This window comes from Myxine glutinosa, chromosome 1 (genome assembly GCF_964187855.1).
Source record: "Myxine glutinosa chromosome 1, kmMyxGlut1.1, whole genome shotgun sequence".
NCBI lineage: Eukaryota > Metazoa > Chordata > Myxini > Myxiniformes > Myxinidae > Myxine > Myxine glutinosa.
Window position 1 is genome coordinate 383,999,797 of NC_136261.1, and position 25,927 is coordinate 384,025,723.

Sequence of the window (25,927 nt, forward strand, 5' to 3'; positions counted from 1 at the left end):
ACACCCATTATATTGTATGATTTTCAGTTAATATAAACAAAAAATATAATTTCTTGAGGTACAATACAATTTGTTGAATTTTGATTATTGGATTCCATTATCGCTTTCATCCATGGACACGAGACTTCATTCTCCTTTTTTTTTTTTTTTTTGGTATACAGAGTCGAGGCTTGTGAAAGAGCTAACATTTATCAAACAAACAAATCAAACAAACAAGCAAACAAAGTATTTAAAAGGGGAGTGGTCGACAAGATGGGGAGAGAAGGGGAGGAAGCACACAAACACAACATTTGAGAGCGGGGAAATCAGGAGATGTGAGGGATGGAGAGGGCCTGGGGGGAGGCAGGATAGGTATAAAACGCAAGGACACCAAGGACTTCCAGGAAAGAAGTCGGCACCTCCAAAAAGTGGATTTGGGGTGAAATTAGCAGGGGAAGAAAAGATCAAGGTTTTGGATTGGGGAAGATATAGGCTGGTAGCAAAACCTTGGTAAGGGCCTAGAAATGAAATTTCGTTCCGCGGAATGGTTGCTAGGTGAAATTTCACCTGATGCTAACTGTTGGTACAACAAACATCGGAGAAAAAGTTCTCCATCCAAATCTTGCCCATTAAGGGTATGGAGGCCCTTAGAGATATAGTAGTTTATCCCTTTCGACAAAATACCTTTAAAAAGAAAACATCTTTACTGCGGAATTTATACTATTATATGAGGACCATAAACATGCCGCCAGCAGTCGGGGGATGTGAAAAGGCCCTTCTGATCATCCGGTGTTGAATTTCCAACCCCAGTGGCGTAGCGAGGGGGGGCATGGTGCCATGCCCCCCCCCCCCGGCAATCTCAGGCAATCGAACTTTCAAATTTTTCCCGGGGGTGTCCATGGGGCCATCCCCCCACAGGGCCATGAAATTTTTCAAAAATAACAAGAAACTATTCAGGCTTAGCTGCAACTTCAGCAACGGGCGCAATATGGCCACAGATCGCATCTCAGGCAATCTAGCTTTCAAAATTTTCCCGGGGATGACCCCCTCTCGGGTAAATGAAGATTTTAAAAAAAACGTCCGGTCATTGGTCCCCCCCCCCCCCCCCCCTCGTGTAAATCCCTCATATAATTGTATAATATGCTAAAACCATTCTGTGTACACTGCTTAATTTTGATTGGCAAAAGGGTTGATAAGCGGATAGACTGTACGTTGGGCTTGGGCGGTTCACTGAAGATAAATTGATCCTCCTGAACACTCCTGAGGTTGGTAACTCACCCACGAAGTGAACAACCGCGGAATGAGATGGATGGTCATGGAGCGAGCATTGCTCAAGATCCTTGAGGTGAATTAGGGAAAACAGTGGGCCGTGCTGACAGTCAGAGCTATTCACAGCATGTTTATTAGTACCGTACCGTCCTTACAAAAACGTTTCTCAAACAATACAGGTAAAAACCAATATAGAGTGAACAACGGCGAAACCTTAAAAACACCGTAAATCACAACCATATATGGGCATTGGGCATCAGATTTCAACAGCTCAAATATTGAAATGCTAATGGTCGTTTTCTATGTCGCTGTCATCACTCCAGGACCCATTTTCGAATGCATTTTCCATCGTCGTATTGGTACCGTTGTCACACTCTTGGCACAAACACATGTCTGTGCATGAAAGGCCCAAATTTAGGCATGAACAGCGACCAGACGTACATTTAGTTTTCTTACAGGAACATGCCACCGCTTCCAGTACTGATTTAGGAGCGGGTGCGCGAGTCATCCACACAATCCCCAAATCCTCTCCGTCAACCACCCAGCCATGCTCTTGTGGGGAGGGGGCCTGCATCAATGGGACGAAGGAACTCCGATGTATACAGGATTGGTAGGCAGCTCTCAGTGAATGTTGATGTAGGGCATCTTTAGTCGGCGGAAGAGTCGCTTCGTTTGGCGATGAGGACAGACAGAAGAGTTTATACCTCGCTTCATGGAGGTCCGACGTTGAGAATTGACTGGTATACAAGGCCACAACAAACTTCTGTAACACCGATTCGGTTTCCTCAGACAAGAAAAACGATGAGCCCAGCTTTGTGAAAGCTGTTTGAAAATCTGCACTGTCGCACAACATGGTGAAAGGACGACGTTTTCCTTTCCCTTTGAATGAGCTGACCGAGTAGCAGCCAGTGAAAACGTGTAAACCAATCAGACCGTCACACACAGACTCGCCCAATGTAGCCCTCACGGTTCCAATATCGAGTACCCTTGTGGTGTTCTTGTGGCCGGTAGAAAACAATAACCGTGTCTGACTGTCCTTCCACAAGCTGATCGCTATGATGGCTACATCACTGTCAGGACTGTGTATCACGACACTGTCGTGGCTCTGACTTGCATGTTTCGCATGAAGCAACAGTCTGGTATCAGCCTCTTCATGGTCACAGAACAGCTCTGATACGACACGGACATCAGGTGACTGAGTCGCCTGCGCGGACACACTGAGCTCATGACATTCCTGACCGTGGGTGACGAAAAGAGAGTAGTCCTGATTACAATGAGGCAGGGGGTGAGATTGCCAGGTCTCAAACAAGAATTTGAACAAGGCCTCTTTGTTTCTGCCATCCCCAATGAATTTTTTCCACTGTGATGGTACTTTCTGAGAACTGCCATAGAGGTGGACGAAATTTGTCCCGGTCTCGCTGTACCGACGAGAGCGCTCGGCGTTTTTGATGGAAATTTTCGGGTACCGATCACAAATGAAGTCGGCCCGAGTGGACTTGAATCTCCTCATCAGCTGGACGATGACACCGACCACAAGGTTTGCTAAATCACCAAAAGTATCAGGAATGCGGCCAAGGCCGTGTATCAAACCCATGGCATCGATCATGAGGGCTGATCCACTTGAACAGGAAATGGCCAGTCCCTCAACCTTCTTCTCAATGCTATCCAGTAGCACAGACTTCGTGGTTTTAGCTAAACTCCCATCACATGTAGACAAGGGTAAGGAAATGGGACTAAGTGAATAGGACAAAACACCTCTCAAGTCAAGCTGACGGGTTTGAGCGATGATGAGAAACCTCGCCAGCAGTTTGTAATCCGACCGTAAGGCCGTGAGACCTTTGCTCCCACCTTTAGGAGGCCTCCTCGAGTCAGCAAACGTCTTCAGCTTTTGGGTTTTGATTGGTGAGTAGAAGTCCTTAGTTTCGGTGATACCGTATCTCCGCTGCCACACAATCAGTCCCGCGGGTATGGTGAAGTATGGTCTCTGAAATTTTCTGTTCTGACTTCGTGCCATATTTTGCCTTCAGTCATGCTGCCTCTATCAGACGACCTGTTGTAAATAAGGGAACAATTATAAGTCACTAATACAGCACTGACATCTGGTTTTTCATGTACAGTATGCACCCCTTAATCTAGGATAAGATAATCAGCCACTTAATAGAATCAAACTACCCTGGCCAAAAGTGATTCTATTAAGAGACGCATACTGTACCATATGCTCATATTTTAGGCAGAGTTCAAACATGTTAGTACGCCTTCTGAAGCAGGCCCTATCATGGGATAGAAAATCGTCGATGGTATAAGGTACCTACCAGCAGTCAATGTTTGAGCTAGCACCAGAAGATCTCGTGTTTTACCACCATGATGTCGTTTCAAATAGCTGTCCTTCTTACCACATAATAAACAGACTTTAGGAAGCACTCGTGTGGTTGAGGATGGTGTTGCTATTTTTGAATGGCAACGCAGTTTTTTTGCTGGAGACATTGTGATTGTTTGTACAAGTGCTGTACTACACCTCTTCTCACTGGCTTGCAGACGTTTCTTGTCCGTAAATCGCTGGTAGCATGTGGCATGAAAACCACACACATCCTTCGGTATTTGATCAAATGGTGATTCAAATGTCACTGTTAGTAATGCCACACTATCATCGAGATGAAGGGCCGCTGCTCCGGCTCCTGGTATGGGAATCGGTGCCGTGGGGACTGGTAGTGGTAGTGTCGAAGATGATGATGATGTTTGTGGTGAATTGCGACTGGGGCATTCGAAAAGTTTCTTTGCCACATGAGAGCATTCACCATCGAGACTCACCCATTTTTTTGCACAGTCAGTGAATGTGGACCATCTCTTTTTTTAAAAGGCTGCACCACCTCACCATGGACGCTTTTTAGGTGCAAAATACACACTAAACGGGCCTGATCGCTTTCAACACGGTCAGTCATGGGCGCAGCCATGACAGTTGATCACAGAAGTCACATGATCATATTCTGTTATGTGATTGGCTGACACCTGTCTACATACGCGAAAGGCGGTACTACAGCACCCAAGATAGGCAAGTGGGCAAGCCAATATAGTGCACACAATTTCATCTCGTAACATATGTTTGGGCCAATATATTTTGGAGAACTTTTGATATGTTCAACACCATTAGATTCAACAACTTTTCGCATGGTAAAATTTTAGCACCTCGGACACGAAACGAAATGTCATTTCCCACAGAGTTGCTACCGGCCTAATAAGAGATGGTGGTGAACAGCCGTTTTGAAGACCTGGAGGGAGGAGTGGGATTGAAGAGAGTGAGGGAGTTTGTTCCAGAGGCGTGAGAAAAGAGTAGTGAAGGTGAGCAGAGTCTTGATTTTGGCAGTTTAACCATAAGAGGGTTGCAGGCAGATCTTGTACGACCTGTAGAAATATTTGGGGGACAGAGCCCAGAGAGAGCTGGGGGTGCAAGGCCAGAGAGGAGTCTGTAGAAGACGGAAAGACCACCAACCTGCCTGCGGTGAGTAAGTGAAAGGCCCTTGGAGATAGCGTCATCGCGGGAGATTCCAATGATTCTGAACGCTTTGGTTTCAACAGCGTGAAGACGAGCTAGGTGTGAGGCAGGAGCACCAGGCCAGAGGGGAGAGCAGTATTCCATTGAGCTGCGGATGAAATCCTTGTATGTGGTGAGGAGCTCAGGTGTGCCAAGGAAGGACTTCGCACGACGGAGGATGCCCAGTCGGCGACTGGCTTTGGAGACCAGCTTGGAAATGTGGTTTTCCCGGGAAAGATCATGGCAGATAGTGAGACCCAAAAGCTTGAGTGATAGAACTTCTTGGAGAGGATTATTCAGAAAATAGATGGGAGGATTGTCCAGTCGGTCTTTTCGGAGAGACATGCCATTCTCCAGTGTTAATATTAATATTAACGTTACTTATCAATATTTCGAAAATGAAAGTACGATCAAAATACCGAGGCAAATTCCTTCCTTCTGCGGTTATTGTCCCCCTTCGCAACGCGGAGCGAAAGGGGTACTGTCGTTTTCCCCTCCGTCCAAGCGTGCGGGTGTGTGTGCGTGCATGTGTAAGTGAAGGACCGCATTCGAATTTGTGGTGCGGGTGCAACCCACGTCAAAATCCAAGATGGCCGTCGCCATGTATGTCTGATGCCATGTATGTCTGAACCTTGTGAGCTGAATATCTTGAAAAATAAGCGAAGTACCAACTTCTAATCTGGAGTTTGGGTGTTTCTCGGCAGAAGGACGAACGCTATTGAAAATTGGGTCGCCACGTCAAAATCCAAGATGGCCGCCGCCATGTATGTCAACCTTGTGAGATGAATATCTTGAAAAATAAGCGAAGTACCAACTTCTAATTTTGTGTGTGGGTGTATCTCGGCATAAGGAAGAACGCTATTGAAAATTGGGTCGTCACGTCAAAATACAAGATGGCCGCCGCCATGTATGTCTGAACCTTGTGAGATGAATATCTTGAAAAATAAGCGAAGTACCAACTTCTAATCTGTTGTGTGGGTGTATCTAGGCACATGCAAGAACGCTGTTTAACATTGGGTCGCCACGTCAAAATCCAAGATGGCCGCCGCCATGTATGTCTGAACCTTGTGAGATGAATATCTTGAAAAATAAGCGAAGTACCAACTTCTAATTTGGTGTGTGGGTGTATCTCGGCGTAAGGAAGAACGCTGTTCAAAATTGGGTCGCCACGTCAAAATCCAAGATGGCTGCCACCATATATATGTCTGAACATTGTGAGCGAAATATCTTGAAAAATAAGCGAAGTACCAACTTCTAATCTGGTGTGTGGATGTATCTCGGCACAAGGAAGAAGGCTGTTGAAAATTGGGTCGCCACGTCAAAATCCAAGATGGCCGCCTCCATGTATGTCTGAACCTTGTGAGCGAAATATATCATAGCATGTTTTCTGCGTCTCCCACTTTGTCAACTCGCATCACTAAACCGACGCGGGACCTAGGCGTAACGCTTGTTAACATTCATCCATGGGATGGTGCACACATTGATGAATTCAATGCATGCGATAAACCTGATTGTCCAGATTTGAACTCAGACAATGCAGCTCAAAGAGATGTCTGCACAACTTTAAGGTATCTTGCCATTCTAGGCCTTCAATACAATTAATCATCAACACATGATTAGCTCACCTGGAACGTAGTTTAGGGGATCTTATGCTGTAGCGCGTTGTCAGTCGGTCAGTCCGTAAACACTTGCAACTGCTTCTCCGAGAGTGATTATGGGATTGTGACAAATCTTGGCACAAATGATATTTGGTACAAATATGAATGAATGAATGATCGTTTTAAGGCCATTTTCCCCGCTGGAGCGGGGGTTAGCCTTGCGGGCCCGATGACAATCATGGTTCCCTGTTTGAGGCAATGTTTTTATGGCTGGATGCCCTTCCTGACGCCAACCCTTAGTCGCTTCTTACGATGCGCAGGGATACGGTGTACCTATTCTAAACCGGGGTACGCACCAGGATCATTCATCCCAGCAAGCTGGTACTCAATTTGCCGACCTCGGAAGGATGACAGGCTGAGTCAACCCCCCTGGCGTTAATTCAGCAATCGATCGGGATTCGAACCCAGGATCCTAGGATCCCAAGCCGGCACCCTAACCGCTAAGCCATCACCAGGCTGACTAAAGTTTGTTCATGGCAAATCGGGGTTTAAGGGGGTCTACTGGGGGGTCAAAGTGGATCCAGGTATGACCCCCAAAATAGGTTTTTTTTTTTTTTTCTCTGAAACTACGTGCACACAATTTTGATGAAACTTAACCACAACCTTCACCACCTGTGATGTACCAAAGTTTGTTCACAGCATGAAAAAAATTGGGCCCTGAAGGAGTCTGCGGGGATGGTGGGGGGAGGGGTTCCCCCACTCCCCCCTCCCAAAGTAGGTATTTAGTCATTACTCTGAAACTACACACACAATTTCAATGAAACTTCACCACAACCTTAATCACCCGTGATGTGCCAATGTTTGCACAAGGCATTAGAAAAATTGGGGTCTGAAGAGGTATATGGGGTGAGGAGGGGGAGGGGTTGCCCCCCAAAAATGTTTTTGTTTGTTTGCTTGAAGTCTTTTCGAAACTGTCCATGCACTCACGCTTTCGAAGCTAAGTAATTTTTTCACAATTGTGTTTTTGTCGAGACTGTATCTATCTTTCGGTGTGTGTACCTATGGCGTGTCTTTAGGAAAATTTTCGGTGTTAATTTTTCGTTCATGTATACACAATCATCGGTTAATTTGTGTCGCGTATTCTGAGGCCTAGTACTAGTACTAGTAGACTTAGGCTACCCATCTCCAACCTTGTGGTTTTGTTTTCTCTCAGCGGTTCGTCGAATGCGCTGCAATTACTTTCGTTCTCTGTTTCAGCCCAGTCGTTCACCCCATACTTCCTTGTTTAATATCTCTACTCAAAAAAAAAACCCCCAAAATTTTTTTCCTTCTCAGTTCTTATTCGTTTATTTGTTGTTCTTATTTGTTCGTTCGTTCTTCGTTCACGTTGTTCGTGATCACGTGATCACGTGGTTAGAAATGTTTAATCTCTCCCCTGAAGAACTATTCTGTCATCTATCTATAATTCCAGCAATCTCTGTGTGTGTGTGTGTGTGTGTCTGTGTGTGTGTTTGTCTGTGACCGCTGTTTCTCGACAACCACGGGTCCGATATACTTTAAACTTGCCAGGTATATTGCTGGGGACCCGAGGATGTGCCTTTTCAAGGTTTTAAATTAATCGCAGAAGTAGTTACCGAGCTATGTCCAAAAAACGATTCAACCAATCAGAGAGCAGCGAGCTATCACGTGTGCCGAACGTGGCAAACAGACTCTGCCTCGGATGGCACATTTGAGAGCGTATTCATTTATTTCCCATCGGCAAACTATGTTGGCGCTATGTTGGCGTTAAACGATGTTTTAAAACTAATTAAAACTAATTTGCGATTCTTTCACTTTCCTGCGATATGCGACCTTCCGGGGCTCCTGTGAGAGCGTGCGCCATTACGGATAGTACGGGTACGGGCATGCCATATGTTGGCGTTAAACTATGTTTTAAAACTAATTAAAACCATTTCATGTAAATAGAGGGGGGGGGGGGATTGTCACTGTACTCGCAAGCCGTTCGCCGTTCGCTTTGGCGTTGCGAATGGACCAAAACATTTCATGGACCAAACCATTTCATGTAAAGCGTTCGCCGTTCGCTTTGGCGTTGCGAATGAACCAAAACATTTCATGGACCAAACCATTTCATGTAAATAGAGGGGGGGGGATATAATTTTAGATATATATATAGTACGGGCATGCCCTAGTATATTATAACACCTTTTTCTTCGACTCCTATAAAAGGATGCTTTCGTCTTGCTCACCAAATCTATGCATTCCAAAAAAAAAAAAATACCATCTCTTACAGTTCCTTTTTTCTACATTCCCGAAACTCTCCAGACCTCCACCCCTCCTTCAGCGTCCTCAAACGTATTTTTAACTCGAAGGTCTCAAACTCATTTTGCAAAAAATGTTCGTTTTTTTTTTTTTGTTTTTTTTTATTTTTGTATACAAGATCGAGGCTCGTGAAAGAGCTAACATTAATCACACAAAAAGATAAACCGACACACAAAACACAAAAAACAAGGGGAGCGGCAGACAAGATGGGGAGAGAGGGGGAAGGACACAAAAGAGAGGGGGAAGGACACAAACACAACATTTGAGAGCAGGGACATCGGGAGGACTTGGGGGGAGGTGGGAGAGGATTAAAACATATGAACACTGCAAGGACTCTGGGGTGAATTACCGGGGGTAGAAAAGATCAAGGTTTTCGATGGGGGAAGATAAGAGATGGTGGTGAACAGCTGTTTTAAAGACCTGGAGGGAGCAGTGGGATTGAAGGGAGTGGGGGGGTTTGTTCCAGAGGCGGGAGAAAAGGGGATTGAAAGAGTGAAGGTGAGCAGAGAGCCTAGACTTTGGCAGTTTAACCATAAGAGGGTTGCAGGCAGATCTTGTGCGACCTGAAGGAATATTGGGGGGACAGAGCACAGAGAGAGCTGGGGGAGCAAGGCCGGAGAGGAGTCGGTAGAAGACAGAAAGACCACCAACCTGCCTGCGGTGAGTGAGTGAAAGGCCCTCGGCGTTGACTACATCGCAGGAGATTCCAATGATTCTGAAAGCTTTGGCCTCAACAGCGTGAAGCCGAGCAAGGTGTGAGGCAGGAGCACAAGCCCAGAGGGGGGAACAGTATTCCATTGAGCTGCGGATGAAAGCCTTGTATGTGGTGAGGAGCTCAGGTGTGCCAAGGAAGGACTTCGCACGACGGAGGATGCCCAGTCGGCGACTGGCTTTGGAGGCCAGCTTGGAAATGTGGTTTTCCCAAGAAAGATCATGGCAGATAGTGAGACCCAAAAGCTTGAGCGACAGAACTTCTTGGAGAGGATTGTTGAGAAAGTAGATGGGAGGGTTGTCCAGTCGGTCCTTTCGGAGAGACATTGTAAGAGTGTGAGATTTGTCAGGATTCAAAGACATGTTCCACTTGTTTGACCAGTCTGTGATTTTGTCCAGGTCTGCAGAGAGTGAGGAGGCTGCAGACTGCCAATCTGAGGTATAAGGAATGGAGCGACAGAGAGTAGAGTCGTCAGCAAAGAGATAGAGAGGATTTTCAAGAGAGTTAGAGAGATCATTGATGAAGACCAGAAAAAGCACAGGGCCCAGAACACTACCTTGGGGAACTCCAGCCTGAACAGGAAGAGGAGATGAGAGAATTTTTTTTCCATGAATCCATCATTTCGATCATTTCCAAATTTCCATGACATTTTCAAAAAAAATTTCCAAAAAAGGTTTCCCATGAATCGCACACTTTTCAAAATCCAATCTCACCCCTCCCCTCCAAATCTTCCCCATCCCCCCTTCCCTCCAAAACTTCCCCATCCCCCCTCCCCTCCAAATCTACCCCCTTACCTCTCCCCTCCAAATCTTCCCCATCACCCATTTCTTTCAAATATTCCCCCTTTCCCCTCCCCTCCAAATCTTCCCCATCACCCATCCCTTTCAAATCTTCCCCCTTGCCCCTCCCCACCAAATCTTCCCCATCACCCCTTCCCTCCAAAACTTCCCCATCACCCCTCCCCTCCAAAACGTCCCCATCACCCCTCCCCTCCAATTCTACCCCCTTGCCCCTCCCCTCCAAATCTTCCCCATCACCCATCCCTTTCAAATCTCCCCCCTTGCCCCTTCCCTCCCCTCCCTCCTAAACTCCCCCCACACCCCTCCCCTCCGAGACTCTCCCTCGCTCCTCCCCTCTTAGACTCCCCTCTCACCCCTCCTCCTCAAAGCATCCTCCCTGCTTCTTCCCCCTTCCAACTTTCACCTTCATCTCCCCCAACCTTCTGCCTCGCTCGTCCCCCTCCTCAAATAACACCTCGCTGTGCCTCACCCAATCTCCATCAATCCTTTTGTCCGCCCCATTCTTCCCTTTCTCCAAGCTATTCTGAAATCTCTGACACACCTTCAACAGCTCTCCCTACCTCTTACTCCTCTTCCACATCTTACCCTACCCCTCCCCCCCCCTGTTCTCTATCCAGTGCTCCCCCTTCCTCTTCATTAACGGTATGGACCTCAAACATCCGGGGCCTTCGCTCAATCTTCACTGATCTCTCCATGGAGGTTGCTTCTGACAAACCAGATGTGATCTGCTTAACAGAATCTTTCCTCCTTCATGATGTCTCTGATTCCTTGGTATCTCTCCCAGGTTACTCCCTCCTCCGGTATGATAGACCTGAGCCTCGTCCGGGAGGTGGGATTGCTATCTTTATAAAAAAACTCTCTTCCTCACTCGCCCTCCACTGCCCTCTCTCCACCTCACCCCCAGGAATACCTTTGGCTACGGCTTCCCCTTCGCTCCCACCTTTTGTTCATATGTGTGTTGTACCGTCCACCAAACAGTGATGACTTCATCTACATCTCGCTGTCTGATAATATGGACCAACTTCTATCTACCCATCCCAACTCTCTCTTCCTCATATGTGGTGATTTCAATTGTCGCCATGCCAGTTGGCTGGGTGTGGGTACCTCTCTCACCAGCCATGGCTCTTCAGCAAAGGACTTCTGCGACTCACTGGGACTGACACAATCTGTCAATTTCCCGACCCGGATCTCAGTCAACGGAGCATCTTCTCTTCTGGATTTGGTTATGACTAACTTCCCTGAAAATGTCTGCTGCTCTTATTCTGCTCCAATCGGCTCATCTGATCATGTGCTTGTTAAAGTGGACATCTCTCTGACCATTCTCAGAGAGCCTCCTCAGCGTCGACGAGTCTGGCATTTCACTCAGGCCAACTGGCACGGTCTTCAAGCAGCCATCATTCATCTGGACTGGTCTCCCATCTCTACCGCCTCTGACGTCAACTCATCCTGGGAATTCTTTCAAAGTAAATTGCTCTCTCTCATGCACAGATTTATCCCATCTCGTCTTCAGGTGTCATACCCTTCCTCCCGTCCATGGTACATGGAATCTTGTGGTGAGGCTGTTGCCCAGAAACAACTTGCTTTCGTCTCCTGGAAAGCAAATCCAACGGAAGGAAATCTCATTTCCTTTCACAAAGCCCGAAACAAGTGTGTGTCCACCCTCGGGAGAGCCAGGAAACAATATCTCTCCGTTCTCAAGACCGAACTCTCTTATCTGTCTCCCTCTTCCAAATCCTGGTGGCATCTGGTCAAATATGTTTCTGGTGTTTCTTCCCCCTCCATCCCCTCCCTCACCCCAAACGGCTACACGGCTGACTCCGCACGTGAAAAAGCTGAATGCCTCAACTCTGTGTTTGCCTCTAAATCTTGTGTCCCAAACCCATCCCTCTCTGTACCCACCATAACCAGTCGTAACCAGCTGCTCCTGGACTCTGTGTCCTTTCCTCCTGACAAGGTGGAAAAGATTCTGTCAACCCTCGACTCTGATTCTGCAACTGGTCCTGACGGCATCAGCCCACGAGTCCTAAAATCATGTTCTTCCGCTCTTTCACTCCCTCTCTCTGTTCTCTTCACCCTCTCTTTTGCTCAAGGTCATCTGCCATCTGCTTGGAAATCAGCCAACATCACTGCTTTGCACAAAAAGGTGCAAAATCAAAATCCTAGCAACTACAGACCAATCAGCCTTCTCCAAATTATCAGCAAAGTCATGGAATCCATCATTGCTTCAGATATGAAATCTTTCCTCTTCTCCAATGGCTTGATCTCTGACCATCAATTTGGTTTCAGACCTGGTCACTCTACTCTGGACATGCTGCTTCTGCTTTCTCAACAATGGATGGAGGTCCTCAACACCAAACAGGAAATTAGAGCTGTCTCCCTTGACATTTCACGTGCCTTCGATACGGTCTGGCACCCCGGTCTGCTCACCAAACTCTCCTCCTTTGGTGTCTATGGAAATCTCCACGCATGGCTGGCGGACTTCCTCTCTGGTTGTAGTCAACGTGTGGCCCTGAATGGGTTTCTCTCATCTCCTCTTCCTGTTCAGGTTGGAGTTCCCCAAGGCAGTGTTCTGGGCCCTGTGCTTTTTCTGGTCTTCATCAATGATCTCTCTGACTCTCTTGAAAATCCTCTCTATCTCTTTGCTGATGACTCTACTCTCTGTCGCTCCATTCCTTATACCTCAGATCGGCAGTCTGCAGCCTCCTCACTCTCTGCAGACCTGCAAAAAATCACAGACTGGGCAAACAAGTGGAACATGTCTTTCAATCCTGACAAATCTCACACTCTTACGATGTCTCTCCGAAAAGACCGACTGGACAACCCTCCCATCCACTTTCTGAATAATCCTCTCCAAGAAGTTCTGTCATTCAAGCTTTTGGGTCTCAGTATTTGCCATGATCTTTCTTGGGAAAACCACATTTCAAATCTGGCCTCCAAAGCCAGTCGCCGACTGGGCATCCTCCGTCGTGTGAAGTCCTTCCTTGGTACACATGAGCTCCTCACCACTTACAAGGCTTTCATCTGCAGCTCTATGGAATACTGCTCTCCCCTCTGGTCTGGTGCTCCTGCCTCACACCTAGCTCGTCTTCACGCTGTTGAAACCAAAGTGTTCAGAATCATTGGAATCTCCCGTGATGAAGCTAACTCCAAGGGCCTTTCACTCACTCACCGCAGGCAGGTTGGTGGTCTTTCCGTCTTCTACCGACTCCTCTCTGGCCTTGCCCCCCCAGCTCTCTCTGGGCTCTGTCCCCCAAATATTCCTACAGGTCGCACAAGAACTGCCTGCAACCCTCTTATGGTTAAACTGCCAAAATCAAGACTTTCTGCTCACCTTCACTCCTTCATTCCTCTTTTCTCCCGCCTCTGGAACAAACTCCCTCACTCTCTTCAATCCCACTCCACCCTCCAGGTCTTTAAAACAGCTGTTCACCACCATCTCTTATCTTCCCCCATTCAAAGCCTTGATCTTTTCTTCCCATGCAAATTTCACCCAAAATCCTACACTTTTCTTTTTTCTTTTTTTAAATGCCAACTTCTGTCCTGGAAGTCCTTGGTCCCCTTGTGTTTTGTACCTCTCCCCCCCCCCCCTTCCCAAGCCTCCTTCCCCCAAGCCCTCTCCCTCCCACACTTCTCCCTGATCTCAAATGTTGTGTTTGTGTGCTTCCCCTTCTCCCCACATCTTGTCTTCCGCTCCCTCTTTTTATATATTTTGTTTGTCTGGTTGATTTGTTTGTGAAATAAATGTTAACTCTTTCACGAGCCTCGATTCAGTGTACAAAAAAAAAGAAAAGAAAAAAAAAGTCTGATGATCATGTTCGTATAATTGTACTTGCTGCCCTGTCTTCTCGAAACCATTGAAATTGGGTTAAAATACCTTTATTCAGTGTTGTACATTGCTTTGTTCCACCAGGTGAGCACCCAGGGGTATTGCGCCTATTTTTCCAAACCACTCCTGAGCTTGTCTCCACTTTCTGAATCTTTCGATCCTTTCCACTCCTCTTATCATATGTTCACATGTCATGGCTTTGGCCGATTCATTCCATTCTCTGCATTTGTCAATATTGTTGTGTTTGTGGGGGTAGGTAATGACATACCATAGTGGAGACAGAACTGTGTCGGGTAGCATGGAATGCGTGCGAGTAGGAAGCCAATCTCGATGTATTTAAGTAGAAAAACTGTGAGCTTAAGATTGTTTGTCTTCACACCTTGGGTGGAGCTTGTCTTAACTAGGTCGGGTCAAGATTAGTTTCCCCAGGTTGTGATTGCTCCCTGTGGTTTTTCCCAATGTTTTTCATGAATATAACAAGTCGGCCATAAAAACGCACATCTTTAATCAACAACAACAACAATCACTGACAGTACGCAGACATTATGATCTGCAAGTAAGCCCGCCCATATGAATATGATAGGAAAGAGGCCCCACCCAGTAAAGGCGGAGAATAGGTGGGTGGTCAAGAGGGCCGTGACGCCCCGCCCCCGAAGATCACTGGCAATTGGATGGCGTGATGTCAGAGCTTGAAGGTTCGAGCTTGGAGGAAGAAGAATCGCGCAGGCTCTCGCTCGGTCTGGCTTTCGGCTGGGATGGTTGCTTTGTCTCGTATGCACTCGTGCAGAGAACTGTTAAGAGCTCGGAGACCCTTTGCAACGTTGGAGCCAGGGGTGTTGTTTTGGGAGAACTGCAGCTGTGTCACGTTTTGGAGGGAGACGAGCGAAAGACGACCAGCCGAACTAACGCCCTCATGTTTGTGGCGACGCGGAGAGGAACTTCGTGCCATTTTGTGAACTTGCGTGCATTCCGTCCAAAATGCAATATTTATTGATGCATTTTAAGAGTGTGGAACCAGCTATACAAGTGACACAAGAATGCCTGCATTTAATAAAAGTTACTTTTTCCAGATTTATTTGTGAAAGTGGAAGTGAAAACTGAGCACGACATTGATGTCCACCTGGAGCGACCTGAACCAAATGATGCTGAAGCTTCTCACCTCAAAAACTCGCTCCATGAAGGTTTCTGTCGATGTCCACACATTTTGATTTGAACAGTTTGATGATGAACTCTGGTGTGAAGAAAAACAACACCACGTTATGATTTAATTGCTTTAAGAAATAACCACGATGGTCGATCAATTTCTCAAACATCAATTATCCCCTTCATTATTATATAAAATATTTCAACTAACAATGATATACCTTGTTGTATCCTTTTTCCTTCATTTGTACAATCATCAATTCTGATTGAATTTTAATTTGACACATGTTATTGTGGCCCCCATTGGACTTTGTACAAAATGGGGGTTTATGGATTGGGTCTCATCCATCCGCCACCACATCTTTCGCCCTCTTGTGGCAACACCATACATAGATGTGTGGACCAATTTTGTTCAGAAAGACAACACATAATGGTGTTCATATGCACATAATTTTGTTTCGCATTGGAAAGATTGCTCGCTGGTGGCCATTTCAGGTGTAAAAAAAACCCAATGTTGACTACATCCTCCACCATCTCTCAGACATGCATTTACCAGTCTTGTTCGAACTTGGCACACAGAAAATGAGTGATTGGTTTCATCATTTTCTTTCGAGATTTGATCCGAGATGGCCGATTGGTGGCCATTTTGTTCCTAAACCATGTCCCCAACCATTTCTCGACAGGCTTGGGTCGATTTTCTTCAAACTTTGCACAAAGACAATGCATGAGAGCATACATGTGCAGAAGATTTTGTTTTGTAATTCAACCAAAATGGCCAGCTGACACCATCAGCTTGTAGATGTATATTGTTACGGTTTTCCACCGCCCTTCCTGCCCTTACCAAGGGCAGATTAAGCCCCTTGTTCTTTCTGGGCCAGCGTAACCGAGACATGAAACGCCCCTCCCGGGCAAACGCAAGGTAGGGTTTCTGGACAAGTCTCGCACGTACCTAAATACCTGCGCTGCCGCGGAAGCGGGGAATCAAGCCTCCCACGAGCCACGTGTAATTTGGGTACACCAAACAGATTGCGTACCACGTGGTCCGTGCAGTTACCCTTAGTATTGGAACCCGATTAGAGCGGGTCTATTCGTACCATGATTAGTCAGTGATGGAAAACATGAGATGGTCGAATAAAGGAAGAACACTATTTAATTACTATTTGCACAAGTATGTACAAGTCGGGAGAAAGCAGAGAGACAGAACAGCCTTAATCATTCTTATATTAACACCAGACACTGGCCCGATCACACTCACAAAGGGGAAATGCAGGTAGGATGGTGTTCACGCGCTGCCTTGGTCGTCCAGGAACGGCTTCGCCCGGCGTGGCTCTCCACGGTCACAGCACATCCCGCGATGAAGGCAAGCAGGTGGTGGGAGGGATTTTTTTTAATTTTTTTAATTTTTATTTTTTTGGTATACTGAATCGAGGCTCGTGAAAGAGCTAACATTTATTTCACAAACAAATCAACCAGACAAACAAAATATATAAAAAGAGGGAGCGGAAGACAAGATGGGGAGAGAAGGGGAAGCACACAAACATAACATTTGGGAGCAGGGAGATGTGTGGGAGGGAGAGGGCTTGGGGGGAGAGGGTGTGGGAAGGAGGGGGGGGGGGGGTGGGAGAAGTATAAAACACAAGGACACCAAGGAATTCCAGGACAGAAGTTGGTATTTCAAAAAAGTGGATTTGGGGTGAAATTAGCGGGGGTAGAAAAGATCAAGGTTTTGGATGGGGGAAGATAAGAGATGGTGGTGAACAGCTGTTTTAAAGACCTGGAGGGTGGAGTGGGATTGAAGAGAGTGAGGGAGTTTGTTCCAGAGGTGGGAGTAAAGAGGAATGAATGAGTGAAGGTGAGCAGAGAGTCTTGATTTTGGCAGTTTAACCATAAGAGGGTTGCAGGCAGATCTTGTGCGACCTGTAGGATTATTTGGGGGACACAGCCCAGAGAGAGCTGGGGGGGGGGGCAAGGCCAGAGAGGAGTCGGTAGAAGACGGAAAGACCACCCACCTGCCTGCAGTGAGTGAGTGAAAGGCCCTTGGAGTTAGCTTCATCGCGGGAGATTCCAATGATTCTGAACGCTTTGGTTTCAACAGCGTGAAGACGAGCTAGGTGTGAGGCAGGAGCACCAGCCTAGAGGGGAGAGCAGTATTCCATTGAGCTGCGGATGAAAGCCTTGTATGTGGAGAGGAGCTCAGGTGTGCCAAGGAAGGACTTCGCACGACGGAGGATGCCCAGTCGGCGACTGGCTTTGGAGGCCAGATTTGAAGTGTGGTTTTCCCAGGAAAGATCATGGCAGACAGTGAGACCCAAAAGCTTGAGTGACAGAACTTCTTGGAGAGGATTATTCGGAAAGTGGATGGAAAGGTTGTCCAGTCAGTCTTTTCGGAGAGACATCCGAAGAGTGTGAGATTTGTCAGGATTTAAAGACATGTTCCACTTGTTTGCACAGTCTGTGATTTTGTCCAGGTCTGCAGAGAGTGAGGAGGCTGCAGACTGCCGATTTGAGGGATGAGGAATGGAGCGACAGAGAGTAGAGTCATCAGCAAAGAGATGGAGAGGATTTTCAAGAGAGTCAGAGAGATCATTGATGGAGACCAGAAAAAGCACAGGGCCCAGAACACTGCCTTGGGGAACTCCAGCCTGAACAGGAAGAGGAGATGAGAGAAACCCATTCAGGGCCACACGTTGACTATGGCTAGAGAGGAAGTCCGCTAGCCATGCGTGAAGATTTCCATGGATACCAAAGGAGGAGAGTTTGGTGAGCAGAGCTGCGTGCCAGACCATATTGAAGGCACGTGATATGTCAAGGGAGACGGCTCTAATTTCCTGTTTGGCATTGAGGACCTCCATCCATTGTTGAGAAAGCAGGAGCAGCATGCCCAGAGTAGAGTGACCAGGTCTGAAACCAAATTGATGATCAGAGATCAAGCCATTGGAGAAGAGGAAAGATTTCATATCTGAAGCAATGATGGATTCCATGACTTTGCTGATGATTGGGAGAAGGCTGATTGGTCTGTCGTTGCTAGGATCTGTTTTTGCACCTTTTTGTGCAAAGCGGTGATGTTGGCTGATTTCCAAGCAGATGGCAGATGACCTTGAGCAAAAGAGAGGGTGAAGAGAACAGAGAGAGGGAGTGAAAGAGCAGAAGAACAGGATTTTAGGACCCATGGGCTGATGCCATCAGGTCTAGTTGCAGAATCAGAGTCGAGGGTTGACAGAAACTTTTCCACCTTGTCAGGAGGAAAGGACACAGAGTCCGATCCTTGTAGCGCGTCTCTCGAACAAAGGGGCAGATGCGGCAGGCGCTTTTCCACAGCGATTTTAGTTGCCGGTGCGCTATCACTCACGTAACCCAATAGAGGCGCGGCCTCAAGCTCAATCGAGCGTCCAATTTGGTAAGAGCGCTTATAGCTGGCTTCATGCGCGTCTTCTCTCGTGTACAACACTGAACTCTCACAGAACTTAGTCAAGCGCCTCCCTTCGCAGAACTGCACAACCCGAGCTCATAACTCTCAACTCTCAACAAAACCCCGAGCTCATAACTGACTCTCACAGAACTTGGTGCAGCTCCCCTCTCACAGAACTGCCCACCCCGAGCTCATACCTCTCAACTCTCAACAAAACCCCGAACTCATAACTGACTCTCACAGAACTTAGTGCAGCTCCCCTCTCGCAGAACTTGTTCACCCCGAGCTCATAACTGAGGTCGGTGGCTTCGGTTTTATGACCAACCCCCTTAGCCCTCTCGAATGTTCCAACCACACCCTGTGAAGCAGTGCCGCAGCCACTCCCTTTGAGCCATGATTGGCGGCTCGTGCTTGCCGTCAGCTTCTCCGCCGCTCTCATTCGGTCTTGCCTCGATTTGCCAGGCCTGCCTCGTGTTAATTTGCGCCAAAAAGCCAAAGGCGGCATAAGGAGGCGTAAGGTGGCATAAGGCAATGGAGGCGGCACAAGGCAATGGAGGACCGACTCTCATTATTCTACTCAATGCAAAACGAACACAGGAAAAGGACTATGCTCACACATACTAAGAGATAACTGAACTATCGCGAGGCTACATGTTGTTGTGTGACTAAACTATGACGGGGAAATTTAACCTTTATTGTACAAACTCAAAACCGCAACAATATATTTATATCCCATTAACCCAATAGCTCTCAATTGCTTGTTTTTTTTTAGTAATGCCTTATATCCGTATTTCTTTTCAAAATGTTCCTGACATACACATTAATCCCATGAGACCTCAAATAACCTACAATCCTAGAAATAATTTTGTGACATTTCGACAACGATTACCATATTATTGTACTTCTCATTAGTAACAATCCACGCATTCAAAGGACAGATAGCAGTTTCCTGTGTGTATACCTATGTAACAGGTGTATGAATATGTAACGTGTGTGCCCCCAGGGGCACTGTTTCCTTCCCTTTTTATCCACCTTATAAAATATCCACACCACTCATTAAAAAATACTATAAATCACATAATTCCACTCTTCCTTCAGTGAGGCCATGTTTTCCTTCTGGTTCAAGATTCACATTTCATTCCATTAATTGGAGCATCCCTTCATCTTTTTTATCATCAATTGTGATAAAAATTGATCATTTGAACACAAATTGAACAAAATTGAATGAATGAATGAATGAATGAATGATCGTTTTAAGGCCATTTTTCCCCCCGCTAGAGGGGGGTTAGCCTTGCGGGCCCCATGACAATCATGGTTCCCTGTTTGAGGCAATCTCTTTATGGCCGGATGCCCTTCCTGACGCCAAACCTTAGTCGCCTCTTTCGATGCGCAGGGATACAGTGTACCTATTCTAAATCGGGGTACACACCGGTATCATTCGTCCCAGCAAGCTGGTACTCGATTTGCCGACCTCGGAAGGATGACAGGCTGAGTCAACCTTCCTGGTTGAAAAAAATTGAACAAAATTGATCAAACAAAACAGTTCCATTAACTCGACATTCTTTTCACAGCACAAAGTTCACTTGAACATCCTTTTACTGGATGCTTCCCCTTTAATTTTATTATTTTCACAAGGGAAAAATATAACCTAGTTTTATCATCAAATTTCATATTTCCGCTTTATTTAACTCGTGAATACAAATGACACCGGTATGGAGATGTCCCAAGTTATCAAAAGTGTATGGTGTTAGTGCACTTAACGTGCCGTTTTCTTTTTTTAATTATGTAACAGCACGCTCAATAGTTCATAAAATTTTTGTTTTTCCTCCATTTTGAGGTTCACTACTATATCTCGTTCATATCATTAATCATAACACAATATCATAACATATCTATTGTGATAAAACGTACAGTACTGATGATTGACCATTCTCATAACCCTTTGTTTTGTGAGGCTCATGCCATCACTATACGAATCCACTAGATCGTAATTTCAACCATGCTTCTCCACTTCTAACCCAAATATTTTCAATTTATTAAATAAAATGAATTTTATGAATTTTCTCATTATTCAAAAGTATTCAAAACGTCCCAAATCTGTATATTATTTTCTACTGTGGTTACATTAAACCATATATATGTTCATATCTTTATCCAATCAGAAAATGGTCAATTTATTCCCAATATATGTCTGTACCCACAAGATGGTTGTATATATTTTACATGTGTGTTACATGTGTCCGACTCCAATAAACTGGAAAGAAAATGCTTTGCTGGACCCATGCAAGATCCCTCACATATTTTGCAAACTTCCCAAAGACACATCTTCCAAAAGCATACCATTGCCCTTGAATTGGTGATAACAAACCTTTCGTACTCAAACAACATCATAATAATACATAGTCCTTATCAATTTTGTATCCCAAAGTTGGGCCGGATCTGGATTCAGAATCGAATCAAAATCTAATCGGCTTATCCTCATTATTTTAATCAATTTATTCGCCAATTTTCCAAAGAGCTTATTTAACATTGCCCTTCGCTCGATTTCTCAATGATGAAGAATACAACCTCTTCTCTGCAACTGTCAGTTCAACAGACAAAAATTTCTTTCCTCATGAATACACCATTCATTCATAAAATAATAATTTAACCCAATGAGAATGTCTCGTACACAGAGATATCTGGAGCCGATATCATATTCAATTTCTTCCAATGACTATACATCCAAACCTATATATTTTGAGTTTCGTAACTTTAATACCCCAAATTTTCCATTCCTTCCCTCCCTGATCCTTAGACGCAGGGTTGGGTTATTTTTAGGATCATGTTGCATAGAGCATTATTTTTCCCAAACAGTGTGAACTTATTAAACTGCACCATTACCTCTGCCATCCAACAATTAACATTAGCTTTGCTATGATGTCGCCATATGACATCATAACCCCATACAACTCTTCATCACTTGAACATCCAATTGAAAAAATATCATTTTATAGCAATCCTATTAATTCCTACCGTCAAATTTAAACAAACAAGGTCACAACATCATCCTATTTTCAACAAAGCTACATGTGGAGAACATGGAGAAGACAAACAAACGATCCACAAACGATCCTTGTCAACATTCTCCCAATAATTGTCAATTTTCATCTTCATCCGTTTTTCCTTCAGGATTAACTTGATAATTAAAATATGTCTCCTATTTGTCAATATTTCATCAGTACTATATTCCTTGAAAAAAACAATTCTTGTTTATGTTCTGTGCTTTGTTAGTGACGCAGAAAGATAGATATTAACATTATAAAGTCCCATTAGATATGGGTGATGATCATGTGATCCCCATTTATTATTTCCCTCAACTTCCATTTATCCCGGAGTCCTATATGACTCTCCTAAAGTAAATGTAGCTATGGAGTCTTAAACTTGATGTGGGGAAGGTGTTTATCATTTCAATGAGACTCTTGGTGGTTTAATGCCTGTATGTGTATATATATATATATATATATATATATATATATATATATATATATATATATATATATATATATATATCTATACACAAAGAATTAAGTTAAGCACCCCCCCCCCGTTTTTTTACAACCTCGCACATTACAAGTTTGTTGTCGTCAAAACAGTGTAATATACCCATGATATTGCTATATTTTCTGGAGAAGTGATATTATGGTCACATAAAAACATAACAATCATGCCGTTTTCAATATTTTATTCTGAATAATTTAAGGTGAACTTTTTTGGGAATTTTAGGCATATTTTCACCTCAATTTAAGTATGGAGCTATAGGTCCATCACGGACAGTGTGGATGACGTTTATGTTTTCTAACGTACAGTCATTGTTCTGAGAAGACCTCTAGCGATCTTTGCGTCAATAACGTGTGTAGGACCCACGTGATCGGATCACTGACTCAACCCTACGTCGCATAGACCCTGTAAGCCGTCGTATGCGTTGCTGTGGCAGGTTGTTCCATTCCCGATGTAATGCACGTTCCAATTCATCCAGATTGGCTATTGGAGGGACCATCTTCGCAATTTGCATTATGTGCATTACGTGCATTACGTGAATTGGAACGTGCATTACATCGGGAATGGAACAACCTGCCACAGCAACGCATACGACGGCTTACAGGGTCTATGCGACGTAGGGTTGAGTCAGTGATCCGATCACGTGGGTCCTACACACGTTATTGACGCAAAGATCGCTAGAGGTCTTCTCAGAACAATGACTGTACGTTAGAAAACATAAACGTCATCCACACTGTCCGTGATGGACCTATAGCTCCATACTTAAATTGAGGTGAAAATATGCCTAAAATTCCCAAAAAAGTTCACCTTAAATTATTCAGAATAAAATATTGAAAACGGCATGATTGTTATGTTTTTATGTGACCATAATATCACTTCTCCAGAAAATATAGCAATATCATGGGTATATTACACTGTTTTGACGACAACAAACTTGTAATGTGCAAGGTTGTAAAAAAACGGGGGGGGGTGCTTAACTTAATTCTTTGTGTATAGATATTGTTACGGAAACGGAGTACGGCGCTCCCCTTAGCCGGGGGGGGGGGGGGGGGGGGAGAGGGGGGAGGTGAATCCCCGATATATTTGCACTGGCCGTCTCCGATCCTGAAGCTACCCCGCTCCCCTGTGGGGTGGAATTGCCCGAAGTGATTGGTCAAGGGATTCCCGTACACCTCCGGCAATCCCTCCACAAGGAAGGTGGGTAACTTCACTCGAACCCCGGACAAGATGTTATTTGCCGAGCGGTTTTTAGCAGCCCGCGGTTCGAACCATTAGCAACGACTAAACCCGATTCATATGCGTTGGCCGAAATCGCACCACAGGAACTCAATGGGGAAATCTCTAAAGCGACTGAATGTGAAGAAGCAAAAGGAGTAAAGAAAGAACACAGGTATTTATTAATTATTTACACACAACCAAAGCAAGAGAAGAAAGAAATGTAATTTACAGGGACAATGGAAAAAGCAGATACACAGTGCAGTGGTTAACTTAAACAAGCTTACTTTTACCCAGGACAGAACGAACAGAACAAACTCACGCACACGAATGGGGAATTGAAGCAGGAATTGCTGGAGGGAGAAGAAGATGTGACCACAGGGCTGGAAGGCTTGGCAGGGCACAGCAACAGGTCCGCTCCGGGCTGGAGCAAGCAAGGCGGCAGCAGGCACACGTATCTCCTTTCACGCGGCAGGCCCACGTATATCGTTTTTCGCGGCAGGGCTGGTTTTCCCTTTGACAGGCCTCTGGCTCCCTCGATCGTCTGCCCGGTGGGGGCTTCCCTCGACGGGTTATATAGCCACGCCCTACCAAGCCATAGCCACACCTTACCAAGCCGTGCCCACCGAGTCCTGGTTGGGCGCAAGGGCTTCCTGGCTCCACCTCCTGATGACGATGGGCGGGCCACGCCCTTCTTCCCCGAGTTGACCGCGTACGTAATGGAGTTTGGGGTGAAGAAAACAGCCCAATGCAATGGTGGTGAACGCCGCCGAAAACAGCCCAATGCAACGGCGACGAACGCCAACTTAAACAGCCCAACTGTTACTGGCACTCCGAAGAGATGATTGGGGAACTGAAAGGGACCTATCTTATTTCATTTGGTGCAATGCAATGTCAATTAATGGGAAACAGAGCCTTAAACTAACATAAAATATAGAAATAACTACAGAGAGGTTCTATGGTTCTCTACGTGTGTGCGATGGACGAACTAAAAGGACGACCTTTGATCTTCACATGAAACGGAGGTATTTACAAGAATCATTACATTTACAGAGGGTGGTATTTACAATAACACAGGATTCTCAAATCCCCAATAATATATATATATATATATATATATATATATATATATATATATATATATATATATATATATATATTGTTACGGTACGCGGTTAAAGATGGTATGTTTGCCGAGCGGAGGCTCCACGACCGAACAGTTATTCCCCTAACTAAAACCCGATTTACCCCAAACTTTGGCCGGATCGCGCCACCGCTATTCAATCGGGAAAACTCTAAAGCGACCGAATGCAAAGAGGAAGAAGACGTACAGAAGAGTAACTGGGTTCATTATTTACACACATATAAGCAAGAAGAAAGCAGTCACGTTTATTTACAGGGACATGAGACGCAGGTGACACAGTGAAATCTTTAGCTTATACAGACTTATTGTTACTACCCAGGACAGCACGAACAAAACAAACTCACGTACGCAAATGGATGGAAATTGCAGGCAGGAATGACAGGAGGTGGGTGGCTGGAGGAAGGCACGGAGCTGGCTGGAGTTTGATCCCGCATGGGACGTCGGGCTGGACCTCGACGGCCGCCGATGCCACCGATCCTGTCGTGTGCGCGGGGTAGCGGGTCGGAGCTGCTTGGTGGAGCCAAGCTAATGCTGCTGGTGGGGGGTCTGGCGACGGTTTGTCTCTCCCTCTCTCACTAACTCCAGGACTCTTTCTCTCTTGCTTAGTCCAACTCTTCCTCACCACCGACAACTCAACGCAACCCCTCCACTCTACGCAAACACTGACCACCACTGACGACCAACCCAGCTCTGACCAAAAAAACCACACACTCTGCTCTTGTCGTTGCTCATCCCATAAAAGCTCATCTGCCTTTTGGGAACGCCCCACTGTGGGTTATATAGGCCCCGCCCCTCAACCTTCGCGAACCTCCTTGATGTTTCTCTCCACACCCTCTCCAAGTCCAACCCCTTGTTCGTGGTTGGTTGAGTGGGGCTGACTCACTCCTCCCCTCTATGACGAGGTGGGGACCCGCCTTTCTTCCCCAACCCTGCCTCGTGGCCAATGGCGGCAATTGTTGGTTGGCAATGCGAATGGCAATTGACGAAAGGGGAAATGGAGGTTTTTGGGAATGGGAATGAAGGGAATCTATCTTTTTCACTTGGTGCAATGGAGTATTTAAGTTAATGGGAGACACAGCCTTACTCTAAGACACATAATAAGATATAAGCTACTGAACAAGTGTATTCTATGATTAGCTGACGTGTATGCTTTTGGACTAATTACCGAGACGCCCTTTTTACCTTTATACAACTCTGGAGGCAGGAGGGGCCATATCCAACAATGTTCATCACCATCTCCAATATAATACAACACAATCAAAAAAATGCACTCCTCATATCCGCAACACTGCACCCTCCTCCTCTTAGGCACGTCCGGGCCTACAACTTTTATTTAGTGTGACACGTAGGTGTAGTTCCCTCTACTTTTAACCTGACCCTGAGTGCAACAGTTTTAAAACATAAATAAATGTGTCCCGCTGCTCCATTGCACCCTGCCTAACAG

At 45.6% G+C, this 25,927-nt stretch overlaps 1 pseudogene across 1 annotated transcript in view; it reads left to right on the top strand.

Moving 5' to 3' along the window:
- The window catches only part of LOC144889555 (uncharacterized), a 257,306-nt pseudogene that overhangs the window by 16,331 nt on the left and 215,048 nt on the right, over positions 1–25,927 (top strand). The window lies entirely within an intron of this gene.